Below are 14713 nucleotides of genomic sequence, written 5' to 3'. Positions count from 1 at the left end.
ACTTGCCAAGCAATGATGACATAAAATAAAAGGATTTGCATCAATGAAAAAACATGTAGGTGGAGTTTCCTCAGAGTCACTGAGCAGACATTCAGACATCCAGATGTCACCTGACAATTAAACAATGGTAAAAGGTAAATAGACTTTATTTATATAGTGTCTTATCACTACAATGAAGTAGTCCCAAAACACTTTACATATCAGCTCATTCACCCATTTACACACTAATGGGACTGAGCTGCCATGCAAAGCGCTGGTTGACCACTAGGAGCAACTTAGGGTTCAGTGTCTTGTTAAGAACAATAACTACATTAACTTGACGGATTAAGCTTTCAGATGGATGAAGATAATCTGACGTTGGCAGAGCTAAAGGCCAAGTTTGAAGAGTACATTGTGCTGAGTCAGAATGTAACCTTTGAAAGATATGTTTTTCACCCAGGGAGTACCTTTTGATAAATACTTAGCAAAACTTCACACACTGAGCAAAACATGTGAATTTGGCACGTGAAGAGACTCGTTGGTGAGAGGCAGGATTGTGTGTGGCACACAGTGGCGGCTGGTGAAAAAATATTGTAGGTGGGGCTGTGCCATATCAAGTCAGTTTCAGTAACCATCCCCATACAACTGAACAGAAACGGCAGGATATCAGTGCTCTGTGAAATAATAATTATTGAATGCCAATATTAATAACTTGAGGCATTTTTGGCACAAAACATAAACAACATAAATGCACAACCACAATTTTGGCAATAAATTACTTACTACAAACGTTTTTTACCTTTTCTATACAGCTGAGCACTATGAAACAGTGCATTAGTGGTAAATGTTTTGGGTATTTCAAGAAATTAAATACTGGAATAGAAACATACTGAACAGTAATTTATGATAAAGCTTAATATTACTAATATGATCTGAACTGCAACAATTAGCAGAACAAGAAAAATACAATCTGCAAACAATTTGATAGTTTCAAACATTGAGTGAACAATCACATCCAATAATATAAGCAAAACACACAGCATTTTAGACAAAATATCAGAAATTTCTTAAGTGCAATACATTGCTGGATGACTGTGTTGTGCTAAGGTCAACTTTATACAAAGAAAATCTGGTCAAGGAAATTAATGTGTGTGTATACAGACAGACAGTACTCTTCTGTTGAAGAGTACTTTGTATGAATATGAAACTGGTCTGGACAAAAGATGATGGTACCCCTGAAATCATGTAACTGCAGTGATTGGCTCAACAACAACAGGGGAAGCAATATAAAGCATTTACAATGACTGGCATCCAGCTAGCGAAGCCTTCCTGCTGTAACAATTTCGAGAGAAACCTCTTGTATAAACTCTATCTTTCTTGTTGGCCCTTTTTTGTTGTTAGGCTTATCTGGGCCTCGCTGTTTTATTTGTTTGTTTTTCCACCAATGTTCTCCTCTCAAATGGATTTTGGAAAGATCCCATATAGTTTCACTGTCCACGTCGTGCCTCACGCGTTTTAACCTGTTCACACGCCACACCATGTATATTTGAAATTACTCGGATAATAGTGATATGTCGGTCGCTAAGGAAACGGCTCTTTGAAGTGAATAATGGGAGCCGATCCTGATCAATATGCGCTCTCTGCGCTGAGCAAAGGGAGACGGGGCGGAGTTACACACACTGTTTTTGTCATGCAGCACTCAGCTGCAGTCAGAGCAGAGGAGACGCCTTCGTGCAGCATAAGGTTAGAAACTAAACCAAAATTAAGAAAACTAAACAAAGCAGGCTCCTGTGGCCATGGTGACACTGACCGTTACTTCCTGTTATAGACAGTGTCAGGTCTTAATCAAAGGAATTATCCGCAATAAGTAGAAATGATAAATGTAGGTGCATTTTAATTCCCACGATCAGTCTGGTGTTGTTTTTTCAAAATGAATTAAAGGTAATTTATGTTCTCAGTGTTCAGTCACGGAATTTTTAAAGCATTTATTTATGAAATAATTTATTAATGGTATCATTGCGCTCCAAACAAATTCATTGTTGCACACCCTTGAACCAAGCAGCAGCCATGTTGAAACTCTCAGGTCAGTCTGGATCTGACCCACAGGGCACGCACGCATGGGCACACACACACACACCTGATGTTGCTCCATTACATCCAGAGCTCAGTAACTTCTTTAATTCAACAGCCACGTCATTAACATGTCCAGAGGATGTCATTTGACACCTATACCTTTAAAGTCCAAGCTGGTGTCAGATGGCGGGTGTGAACAACTCATTTGTGACCATTGTTATGTTACTGAGGCCACTACTCCCCCTCTCAGCTCGGGTGGGGGGTGGCTGGGTAGGTTCCAGGACACAACGACCTTTTGTATTCTCCTTTGTGTTTCCCATACAGCAGCTACATAGAGGTTACAACTTATATTTCCACTTTTGCGATAGAAAGTAGTCAGTAGTTGTTACACGGCCGAAGGATGAAGCACAGTCATGAAATAAGTAAATTATAATGTTTATTTCATGACAGGTAAACAACGGTTTTCCCAGTACTGTTTCCTCAACCCTAACCGACAGTAAGGGCTCAAGACCCTGAATGAACACCATTTAGGGCGGAAAGGAACCGCAAGACACTCTGCACTGACACAGCAATCTTAATAACTACACTCAACCACTACACACAAACACCCCGATGGAGGATGATCAGGTTGGCCTAACTGTGGGTTAATAAGAGTACATACAATAGTAGGGAAGTGACCGAAACAAACAAACAAAACATAAAAAATTAAGTAGTCAGCCCGGGCAATGTATGCAGACCAACCGGGCAGACTAAACACAAAAACTATCAAAAACAAAAGGACAGCAGGCAGTGGGTCTAACTGCGACGTCGACTCCACACACCCAGTTCCCACTTTAAAAAGATCCTCAGACCCACACTAGACAGTCACCCAGTAACAGCTTCTCCTCCCTCAATGAGGGCAGCAGGTTTAAAGCCGTCATACTTCAGGCTTCCACCCATCCAGTGTGTGTGCACAGAACACACTGGCAATCCATGGGAAACTGGCACTTCCTGACTGGTGACCGCTTCCCTTATATAGCACTACCAATGAGGAAAGTGTGCCACCTTGTGGTTGCACCTGCCACATTCCTCCCCCTCAATATGCATCAGCGACCCGACGATGTAATAAATTTAAAAAAAAATTAAAACCCCACTAAAGTTAACATTCTAAATTTTAACCTGCAGATTTGGGGCAGCCGGTGTGGATTAGAAATGCTTGCCCTGCTGTTTCCCTTGCCGACCTCCGTGGCTCAAAAACTAAGGATGTGCCAGTTTCCTCAGTGGATTGTTGGCCTGGAAGAGGTTCTGCACTCAACATGTCATTGACCTCTGCTCCTGCTGGTGAATTACATCCAGGCATTGCATTTACATTGTCATTTTCAATCAAAGTGTGGTCCAAATGTTCTCCACTTTCTGTCTTTTCCGCCCCTCTAGTCCACCCCTCAACTCAGCTCTGTGTACTTATCGCAGGGGACCCTCCTGACCGGCAGGTGCTATAGAGTACACCACTCCCCGTGGAGGAGGTGGCCGGATGATTTGATTAGGAGTTGAATCCCAAAAATCCTGAATCTTAGCTCGACCCCTAATGGAGTGATTGCGTGTATACACAAGATCTCCCTGCTCAAAATCAGGATCAGTGCACTAGTCCTGATTCTGAGAGTCCCTCTGAGCTATTCTTCTGTCCACTCTATTCAGCACAGTCTCAAAGGCTACAGCTAGAGATTTTTGATGTTCCTCTACCCACTCATCCAAAGGCAGGCCTGCCTCGGTTTCCACACCAATAAGGAAATCAACAGGTAACTGTGGCTCTCGCCCAAAAATCAAAAAGTAAGGCGTTTTATTAGTCGTCTGATGGACTGTTGCATTGTACGCAAAAGTGACCTGTGACAGATGCTGGGGCCATTTGCGTTTCTGTTCAGGTGGGAGAGTTTTCAACAAGTCATGCAAAGTGCGATTAAACCTCTCACAATGTCCATTTCCTTGGGGATGGTAAGGAGTAGTGCGGCTTTTGTCTACCTGATACAATTTACACAGCTGCTGGACTAGCGTGCTTTCAAAATTTCGTCCTTGATCAGAGTGGATGCGACTTGGAGGCCCAAATAGCTGAAACCAATGCTTCACCAATGCCGCTGCCACCGTGCTAGCCCGCTGATTTTTGTAGGGACAGTCTGTGTAAACTTTGAGAAAACGTCAGTCATTACAAGGACATTTCTCTCCCCTCTGTAGAAGGCTCTAAAACAGTCAAATCTATCGCTAAGATTTCATGAGGCCGAGATGCTCTAATCGTCCCCATGAAAGTTTTCACTTTTGGCTGCATAGCCTTTGATAGAACACACCTCTCACAACTTTTACACCACTTTTCTACGTCTGCATACATATTTGGCCAGTAATATCGGGCCCGAATTAACTGTAGTGTTCGCTCCACCCCCTGATGACCCTGTTCATCATGCAGAGAGCGAAGAATGTTTTCTTGCAAACAATGAGGGAGAACAAGCTGCTCAACCTCAGCCTGTCCATCCGAAGCATGCATAAGGCGGTAGAGAACTGACTCTTTCTGTCTGAGACGGCCCCACTGCCGCAGCATCTCCCTGGAGCCTTTAGTGAGTGCATTTCTCTCTTCAGGCTCTGGTATCCTACCCCTCTCCCAGTGCTCCAAAATAGGGCCAATAACAGGGTCCTGATGCTGTAGGGTACAAAGGTCAGAACTCATTAGCCTTGGTAATGTGCTGATCTCTTCCTGCATTCCAATAATCCCTCCACCTGAGCTAACTTCGGACTCCTGAATAGCGCCATGCTGGCGGGATAGGGCATCTGCATTGGTATTTTGTGAGCCTGGACGATATTTTATAGTTATATCAAACATTGCCAATTCGGATGCCCACCTCTGCTCTGTTGCGCCAAGTTTAGCCGTAGCCAGATAACTCAAGGGATTATTATCTGTAAAAACTGTACACTGGTTACCCAACAGATAATCTCGAATTTTTTCTGTTACTGCCCATTTAAGGGCCACCAGTTCTAATTTCATCGAACTATAGTTGTTCAAGTTACGCTTTGTAGGTTTTAAACTACGGCTTGCAAAAGCTATGGGTCGTAACTTACCCTCCTGCTCTTGGGAGAGAACTGCTCCCAACCCTCCATGGCTTGCATCTACTTCCAATACAAAAGGCTTCTGGAAGTCTGCATAGGCAAGAACAGGCGTGGTTATTAAAGCAGTTTTAAGATTTTGAAAACTCTGCTCACATTCGGGGTTCCAGAATGCATTTAATGGTTTTTTTGGCATCTTGCCCTTTTTACCCAAGGGAGCAGCCTAGCTACTAAATGATTTAAAGATGATGCCCTTTTTGAAAATTCATTTATAAATCTCCTGTAGTAACTAGCAAACCCCAAAAATGAACGGAGCTCTGCAAGGTTGGTGGGCCGTCTCCACTCTCGTACTGCCTCCACTTTTTCTGGATCTGTAGAGACTCCCTCCGCGGATACACATGGCCAAGTACTTAACCCTTTTTGAAAAAACTGGCACTTTGAAAGTTTCACCTTCAACCCTTGGGTTTGCAACTGGGACAAAACCTGATCTAAACGTTGCAGGTGTTGGTCAATAGATGATGAAAAAACAATAACATCATCTAAATACAGCAACACTGACTGGTATCTGCAATCCCCAAAAAGGCGCTCCATGAAACGCTGAAAGGTACTTGGGGCATTGCATAAGCCAAACAGCATGCGGTTAAACTCAAACAAACCGAACGGTGTGCAGAAAGCAGTTTTTTTTTATCCTTCTCAGCCATCTCAACCTGACTTACCCACTCGCAAAATCTAAGGTTGTAAACCACTGGGCCCCAGACAACGAATCCAGTGATTCATCAATCCTAGGCAAGGGAAACGCATCTTTTCGAGTTTTGGAGTTTAACTGCCGGTAATCTACACACATGCGCAAGGTCCCATCTTTCTTTGATACTAGAACAATGGGTGAAGCGTAGGGACTGTTGCTTTCCCTTATTATCTGACCCTGTAAAAGTTGCTGGATGTGGGTATGTGCCAAATCATACTGAGAAGGAGGAATACGTCTATAGGGCTGCCATACTGGAGTCTCATTCAACAATGGGATTTCATGCGTTAACAAATTTGTACTGCCCACATCCAGATCATCCTTGGCAAACACACCCCTGTACTTGAGCAACATCTCCTTTGCTTGTTGCTTCTCCCTTCCTTGTAGGTGTTCAAATTCAGGAAAGTCAAAATCCCTTTTACCCACATTATCTCCATGAGTAGAAACAAAGGCGGTACAACTTTGAGAGTCAACTGACATTTGGATCTGAGAATTAGGCGATACCACAGTGGTGGTTTGTACAGTTGCTACCACCCTACGAGGCGCTAGCCACACATCTGAATGACCAACATTTACAATGGGAATAAACACTCTCCCCCTCTCAGCCTTCACTAAAGAAGGAGAAACCAGCAGTCCCTCGGGTAGGCAACCGTCTTCTGGGCTCAGAGGTTCTACACACAAATCTACTGCCTGATTAGTGTGCACCTGTGGACATGTTACTGCTACATAGCAAAGTCTGCCCGCTGTGACACAAAATGGTTTCTTACCCTGTACTCTGATAGGATGGGGGTTTGGGGAATTGGTGATAGCCTCCATTATCTGACAGCATCGAAGAGCTTTCCTCCAACCACGTGGCGCTGACTTCAGCACTGGTGACTCCCATAGGTCAGAGCCATGTTGTTTGTACAGCTCACAGAAAAGAGGGGTTAACACATTCATACCAATTAACCCAGGTACATGCTTTTTCTTTTGGTTCATGAAACTGTCAGCTGGGTCTTCAACTATTTGGACCCCCCGACGTGGGAGTGTTACCCCTCGGAAAGTTATGTCAATTTCCATAAACCCAAGGTAAGGGATTTTTAACCCATTGGCTGCCTTTAAACTCAACCAACCACAGTCTTTGAGCTCTTTATACCGATAACTGAGAAAAGTGATCTCTGAAAAGCTCTCAGTTAGAGTCGTGACCATAGACCCACTGTCCAAAAGGCAATTAACATCTACCCAGCAAGATTCACCTCTACTTCCAAACATTCACCAACTAAGTTGTTAACTGCCAAAGATTTACTAATTGAGCCCTGCAAACCCCCCACCAATGTTTGGCTCTGCACACTGGCGGGTTCTAGTTTCCTGCAGGATTTGGACTTTGAGCAGAGTCGTTCATTTTGATCATGTAGGACAGTTTCGAGCAATATGCCCTCTGTTCACATCTAAAACAAATTGGCTTCCCATCAGCTGTTCTTCGGGGCCGATAACTGCGTGTTCTGTAGGGAGGAGCACTCTGTGGGGCCAAAGCCTTTCTGACCAATTCCAACTGGGTCTGCTGTGTTTTTAAAAAGGATACTATTTCATCAAATCCTGAAGTTTCGACACAGTGGTCTCACAGGAGACAGACATTTCATTTAAGACTGTGTTATATTTTGTTTAGGAGCTTGATTTTCATAATGTGCCAACCACTTAATGGCTTCATTCCTAACATCGTATAGTATAAGGTGGATTAGCGCCAACCAAATCCCTCAGTCTCATTCTTAATGCCTGGTCTCTCACCCCATCACAAAACTGTCACGTAAATCTCTGGATGGTCTTAATGAAGCCCCTGCATCATTTTTGACAATTTGATCCATTAGATCCATCAAACCATGTGAAAAGTCAATAAATGACTCACTGTCTAATTGCTTCCGGTTATAAAACCTGCGTTGTAATGAAGTTCGTGAGTGCATACAACCGTATACTTCCTTCAGTGCAACAAAAACATCTTCCACACACTCCCTTTGGATCACTGGGAGGAATTTCACCTCTGTCCGGGCCGCACCCTCCAGGTGATCAAACACCAGCTGGACACGCTCTTTCTCAGTTCGTCCCCGTGTCTGAGCAAAGTCTCTCATGAGTCCAATCCACTCGTCGAGTGGCAGAGAGTCAGCATTGTCCAGATTTCTGGAGAACACAGGCATTTTTGATCCTGCTGTACATAAATCACAGGAGATTGTTCAACTTTAAGACACCCCCTGTGGCTGCTGACAATGTGGAGGGCATATTGGAGTCTGTAGTAGCCATCCGTAGAGCAGCCAACTCTCTCTCCAGGTCCCTTATGCGCTGTGACACAGCCTGTTGCTACTCGTCGTCCACAGCTCTGCTGCTCACTGCAACCGGCTCCATTGTGCTACTAGAGCCGCTGGTCCCACTCCTGCTGTCCTTAACTAACTAATAAAAATAAAAACGGTCACTTCCACCCAAAAAAAAGTATTCCTTATATATTTTTTGTTGACAACGGCAAGGATGAAGCACAGTCATGAAATAGGTAAATTACAATGTTTATTTCATGACAGGTAAACAACGGTTTTCCCAGTACTGTTTCCTCAACCCTAACCGACAGTAAGGGCTCAAGACCCTGAATGAACACCATTCAGGGCGGAAAGGAACCGCAAGACACTCTGCACTGACACAGCAATCTTAATAACCACACTCAACCACTACACACAAACACCCCGATGGAGGATGATCAGGTTGGCCTAACTGTGGGTTAATAAGAGTACATACAATAGTAGGGAAGTGACCGAAACAAACAAACAAAACATAAAAAAAATAAGTAGTCTGCCCAGGCAATGTATGCAGACCAACCGGGCAGACTACACACAAAAAAAAACTATCAAAAACAAAAGGACAGCAGGCAGTGGGTCTAACTGCGACGTCGACTCCACACGCCCAGTTCCCACTTTAAAAAGATCCTCAGACCCACACTAGACAGTCACCCAGTAAAAGCCTCTCCTCCCTCAATGAGGGCAGCAGGTTTAAAGCCGTGATACTTCAGGCTTCCACCCATCCAGTGTGTGTGCACAGAACACACTGGCAATCCATGGGAAACTGGCACTTCCTGACTGGTGACCACTTCTTTTATATAGCACTACCAATGAGGAAAGTGTGCCACCTTGTGGTTGCACCTGCCACACAGTAATAGTGAGACGTCAACACAGTTTGTTTGCATTCTTGGTGAAATTTATTTCTTAGAGATTTTGTGAACATTTCTGGCACTGCCACACCTCCTTTATGCATTTGCCACATGCAAACTTGTCACAATACATACAACGCTTGGTGGCACGGTTTTTCCTGCAGCAACACTTCACCTGGCACAATGCCCTTTTCCCCACATCAGGTGTGGGTGTTGTTGCTGAAGGTTTTGCTTATTCACCTCCTTGGCTGCCATTTGAGACCGGGCAAGCTCATTTGCAAGCTCCAGCAAGAAGTCCAGGCTTCTCTCCTTGACCCCAGTGCATGCCTGATAAAGCACATGTGCGTTCAAATTTCAAATTCAAATTTATTTATTGGAGGATATGCCCCTTGAGATGGAACATCTCGTTTTCGAGGGGGTCCTCAACTTACATAAAATGACAGATACAGCAGAGCAGACAATACAAAAATTCAATATTTCAAACATAATAAATACAACAAAATTTAAATAGACACACACACATACACACCACACACACAGTATACATTTAACAGTTGCTCAAAACAGTAAATATTTTATACAAAAATAACTAAGTAATAATAGTGATATTATTAATAGTAGCTATCTAATGATAGTAAAAACTTTCATTAGATTAAATGAATAAAAAAGGTTTCGGTTACATAGCCTATAATCAAAAACACTGACAGATATTCTGGAGATGGAGGATAAGAGCATTTTTAAACAGAGACAGAGAGGTTAGAGAGCGGATCGATAATGGGAGAATGTTCCAGTCAAATGGAGCTTTATATTTGAATGAAAATTTACCGACTACTTTTTTGACTCTAGGGACTACAAGATATGGTTGATCAGCATGACGCAAACTGTATGACGATCTGAAAGGAATTATATATTGTTTTAAATAATCAGGAAAACTTAAATTAATACATTTAAATATAAATAATAGCCAGTGAAGCTGTCGTCTAGATGCCAGAGAGAGCCATGACAAGTGTTCATACATTTGGCAGTGGTGAGTTCTGAAGGGACAGCGGAGGATAAATCTACACAGACTATTGTAAGTGACATTAAGTGGTTGGAGAATCGTGGCAGTGGTGTTTTGATAAATAATATCACTGTAATCAATAATGGGAAGAATCAATTGTAAAATTATCCTTTTTCTAACTGAGTAACTCAAACAATTAACTGATTGATAAAGCAATTTTAAGCGATAAGAAATTTTGTTTGTAATAGTTTGTATATGAGTTTTAAATGACAGTGAGGAGTTTAGCCATAGACCAAGATATTTAAACTGCTCAACAACTGGGACTGGTGACAAATCAGAAAAAGTAAGTTTAATCTCATTGGCTGAGACTGGGCGAACCCGCTTCTGAAACAGCATAAAATTTGATTTTCGAGTTATTGAGTTATTGCGTTCAGCGCTGCAATGTCAATCATGTTGTAAAACACAGCGACTGGCCAACGCCGTGTTCCTGAACGCACAGTGTACTTTCGAACCATCTGGTCCATGACGTCCACACCGCATTTCATGCTGTTGTAGTCGGTGACTGTGTTCGGCTTTTTTTCCCGAGTAACCTCAGTCTCCACCACGCTGTGCACGCTACTGAGGAGGCAGACAGTCTTCTTTCGTTTGGGCGCATAAACAGTCAGTGTGGCACCAGAGGTTGAAAACACTTGTGTGCTGAATTCCTCACGGGCCAAATTCTTTTTAGCTGAATCTGGAAGCTTTACCATAAATATCAACATACATTTTATTCATAAGCACTTTTCAAAAACAATAAAGGTAAATAGTGAAAATACAGGAGTAGGAAACAGGAGCTTGGTTGCTTTAATACTGTTTTTCTTTTTCTAATTTTATTTATTGTGGTTTATTAATGGATCACAACACACATGGCTCATATTAATTTGGCCATTCTAATCCAATAATTCCATATAATGTTATTTGGATTAACAAACATCATCTACCTGGGAGAAACACTGGTTTCTCAACACTGGCCATCATTTACACCAACCCCCAAAGTTTGTCACTGCTCAGCTGCACATTCCGATCGAATGGCTGCATTTACATTACTGAGTTACAAATCAGTGTCATTTGGCAACCTCTGGACAGGGCAACAGGAGTAAGGAAATCTTGGACATGCTAGTGTTTAATCAGAGTTTCATTTTAAACATTTTGTAAAAAAGTATTTGTATTTTTCTTTTCAGAAATTATATTTTAATGATTTGTCTTTCAATAATCAACACCAGGATGTGAAGCTGATGCTGAAAAGGTTTATATTCTCACTTGTATTTGACCAACTAAAGATGATAAATGAATAAATACAAGTTTTTTCATGAGTTAAATGATTAGGAGTCATCAGCTCACAGATGGTTACAGATCTATACTTTGAACTGAAAAGTGCTTCTGGTTACCAAAAGAAAATGTATATATATATCCTTGCTTACAGGTCCTGTTGACATCCAGCCTTGTAAACAGAAACAGAGTATTTTTCCACTCTAATCATGAATATAAAATCAAATGGTTATACAAGATTTTCTTATCATTAGGATTAATTTGTAAACATTTTTATTTAAAAATTCCATGTGAATTTATCCCCATTTGATGCACTTCAGGTGGTTTTTGGAAATGAAGACGTTTTTTATGCTCCTTGTCTTTCTCTCCAGGATCCTGAATTTCATGTATTCTTTATTTGTTTTTGAGTTTGAGTATGGCCGATGCTCACTCCACTGCACGAGGCAATCATCAGAGACCCCATTCCATCCATGAAGACCTCTGCAGAGAAGAATATTACAGTTTTAAAAAGCCGCTTTCTGGGAGCGTGAGGAATCGTCACAGGATTTCTGCATCTACCTGAATGTGCAACTCGCTGAAGCTTTGGGTCAAATCCCACCTTACGCACTGAATCCGTGCGAGCGAGGAAGAAGTTGACCACCCCATCAGTCAGAATACATTCTGGGTAACCCGGTAGAGTGTGGAAGTGTCCATCAGACTTCCTGTACAGACACCCGCCCTCTTCTTCATCCCCTTCCTCATAGAAAAGAGAGAAGTAGTAGCGGGTTCCCATCACCGAGCCGCCTACCTGAAAACAAACAAACCTCAGAGTGAAAGTGAATCTTTAACATCGTCACTCAGGGCTGTACTACAAAGCTGGATGAGTATATCTGGGATATCTCTCCGTTAGTGGGCTTCACCTAACCAAACATTCTCTGTCAGAGAGCAGCTGTACTAAGAAGCAGGATATAAACACTTTCATTCAACCCTGGTGATTTCAGCTTGGCGACAAGTGCGTTCACGTGAAACGGGCGGCGATTGCAGCGTCAAACCAACCATAATCATGGAGAAACTGTGTAAGAACAACTTACGTCATAATTGTGGGAAAAATCTTTAAAAATATCAAGAATTAAAATCCATAATTCAGACCAAAAACACTTTTGCTGCAGAAAAAGCAGGAAGAAAAGAACACGGGCAGGAAGCTGCTGACACTGTTAATGCCTAAAAGTGTGAGATCATACATTAATAATCCATGGAATTACAACGCTTTGATCAGTTTGACTTTATCATAGCACAGACGTGTTTCTATTTAGGTAGTCCTACTCAATTTATCACACACACTGGGATGACAACGTATTGTTTCGCTGTAGTACGTTCCTGCTGATGCTGTCAGTGCCACTATAGCAGGGGTGGCCAATCCTGGTCTCAAGAGCCACTATCCAGCATGTTTTAGATGTTTCCCTCTTCCAACACACCTGATTCAGATGATTAACTCATCATCAAGCTCTGCAGAAGCCTGATAATGATCCTGGTCATTTCAATCAGGTGTGTTGGAAGAGGAAAACATTGACAACTTGAGGACCAGGATTGGCCACCCCTGCACTATAGCGTACTGTATGTATGAATGAAGGAAAGAATGAATGAGTTCATCCATCCGCGTATACGAAGAGCGTCTCTCCACAGTTTTCATCAGCTGACTGTAGATCAGTTTATCAGATATAAGATTTATTTTTACTAAAGGATGTCAGGGATTGCATTTAATTCATAATTAATCTTTTTATCCTAAACGCAGCTGTCAGATCTGCACCAACCAGGATATTCTAACAATAGGCAGCTCATTTTCCAAGAGATCTGAGTGGTCAGTAGGCGAGACTTAGAGAGACTGTGGATCAGGTGGTGGAGGGTTGTCTTCTGATCGAGTGGTTGGGGGTTCGATCCCAGTACCTGACTATGTGTCGAAGTGTCCTTGGGCAAGACACTGAACCCTAAAAAACACACAGGTTAGTCATTCAGCTTAAGTTACCATGTTGATTTAGCCTGATGAGACGTTAGCTGGCGTTATAATACAGCACACAGTGAATAAATCCCAGAAGTTTGCGCGATCAGAGGAAAACCTGCGTCGTAGTACAGGCCCTTGGAGTTGTTTTTTCTTTAAAATTTTAATGTTTATTTTTCTGTCCCTTTGGAGTCATTTTATGTGTGTTTTTTTTGTTTTAGGTTTTTAAAGTATTTTTTTGTGTTTTTGTTGTCTATGTCTCTGTTTTTAGATTAATTTTGTTTGTTTTCGATGTCTTTCATCTTTGTTCCAATCATTTGTGTTTTTGTGTTTTCTCGTATTCTACACCTGCTTTTTTCTGTACATGGTCACAGGGATGATGGAGCCTATCCCAGCAGGCATAGGGTGTAGATATGTGTAAACCCCCTAAATAGGACACCAGTCTATCACTGGGCTTGACAGAGACAAGTATGTGTTGGAGAAAATATAGTCGTTCAGTGTTGATAGTAAAGGGAGTCGAGCAAGGACTAGTTACCAAAATGTGAACAATGATTGGCATCAAGTGAAGTGTTTATATCGAACGTGCAATGTTCAAAGGAGAAAATTTGTTATGATGTGCTTCTATTTATTGCACTATATATTGTTTTTGGTCATAAATAGTCACAATAGTCTAAGTATTTCTTATTTTCAATACCTTGGTGTGATTTTCTTTATTATCTCAGTTATAAACTGTTCCACAGTTTCATTTCTTGGTATTAAAGTCCAGGTTTTTTCTTCTTTTCAAAATTATCTCGTAAACCCGAACATTGTGTATCATATCGTATACTCTGTGTGTCCCCCCCCTACAGATAACTGATTACATTAGGTGAGTATGGATATGTTTTGGAACCAGAGAGGGATTCTAGTGATTCTGAGGAGTCTGGGAACACTTACAATAGGCAGTTCGTGCTGTGCCCAAGTGTATTTGTCGTAATGACACCAACATTTAGAGTTTTCTGTTGTTTCTATTTCATTATTTATAAAAAAACAAACACTAGACTATAATTCCAGGGCGTTCTGAAATTAAAGGAACTTTACACACCGACTTAAAACATTTGCACCAATAACATGAGCTTTTCTTACCAAATCCAGGTCAGGAATGGCTTCCATCACCTCCACAAACTTCTCTATCTTTGTGTCTTTTGTAAACAGGAAGTATTTGGTGGTAACCTGGGAAACGCCAAGGTTTCTGCCAGCAAACCAGCCCTGATGGCGAAAACATTATATATATATATACACACACAGTACACATCATATTGTATGATATTTTCTTTCATGGTGTCACATGATTCACAATCTATTTTACATGTGTCTACTAAACTGGATGAACATAAATTATGACGACACAAAGAGATGAAGTCTACCTGAGTT

This window comes from Gouania willdenowi, chromosome 8 (assembly GCF_900634775.1).
Source record: "Gouania willdenowi chromosome 8, fGouWil2.1, whole genome shotgun sequence".
Lineage (NCBI taxonomy): Eukaryota > Metazoa > Chordata > Actinopteri > Blenniiformes > Gobiesocidae > Gouania > Gouania willdenowi.
Note: the sequence above shows the minus strand (reverse complement) of the source record.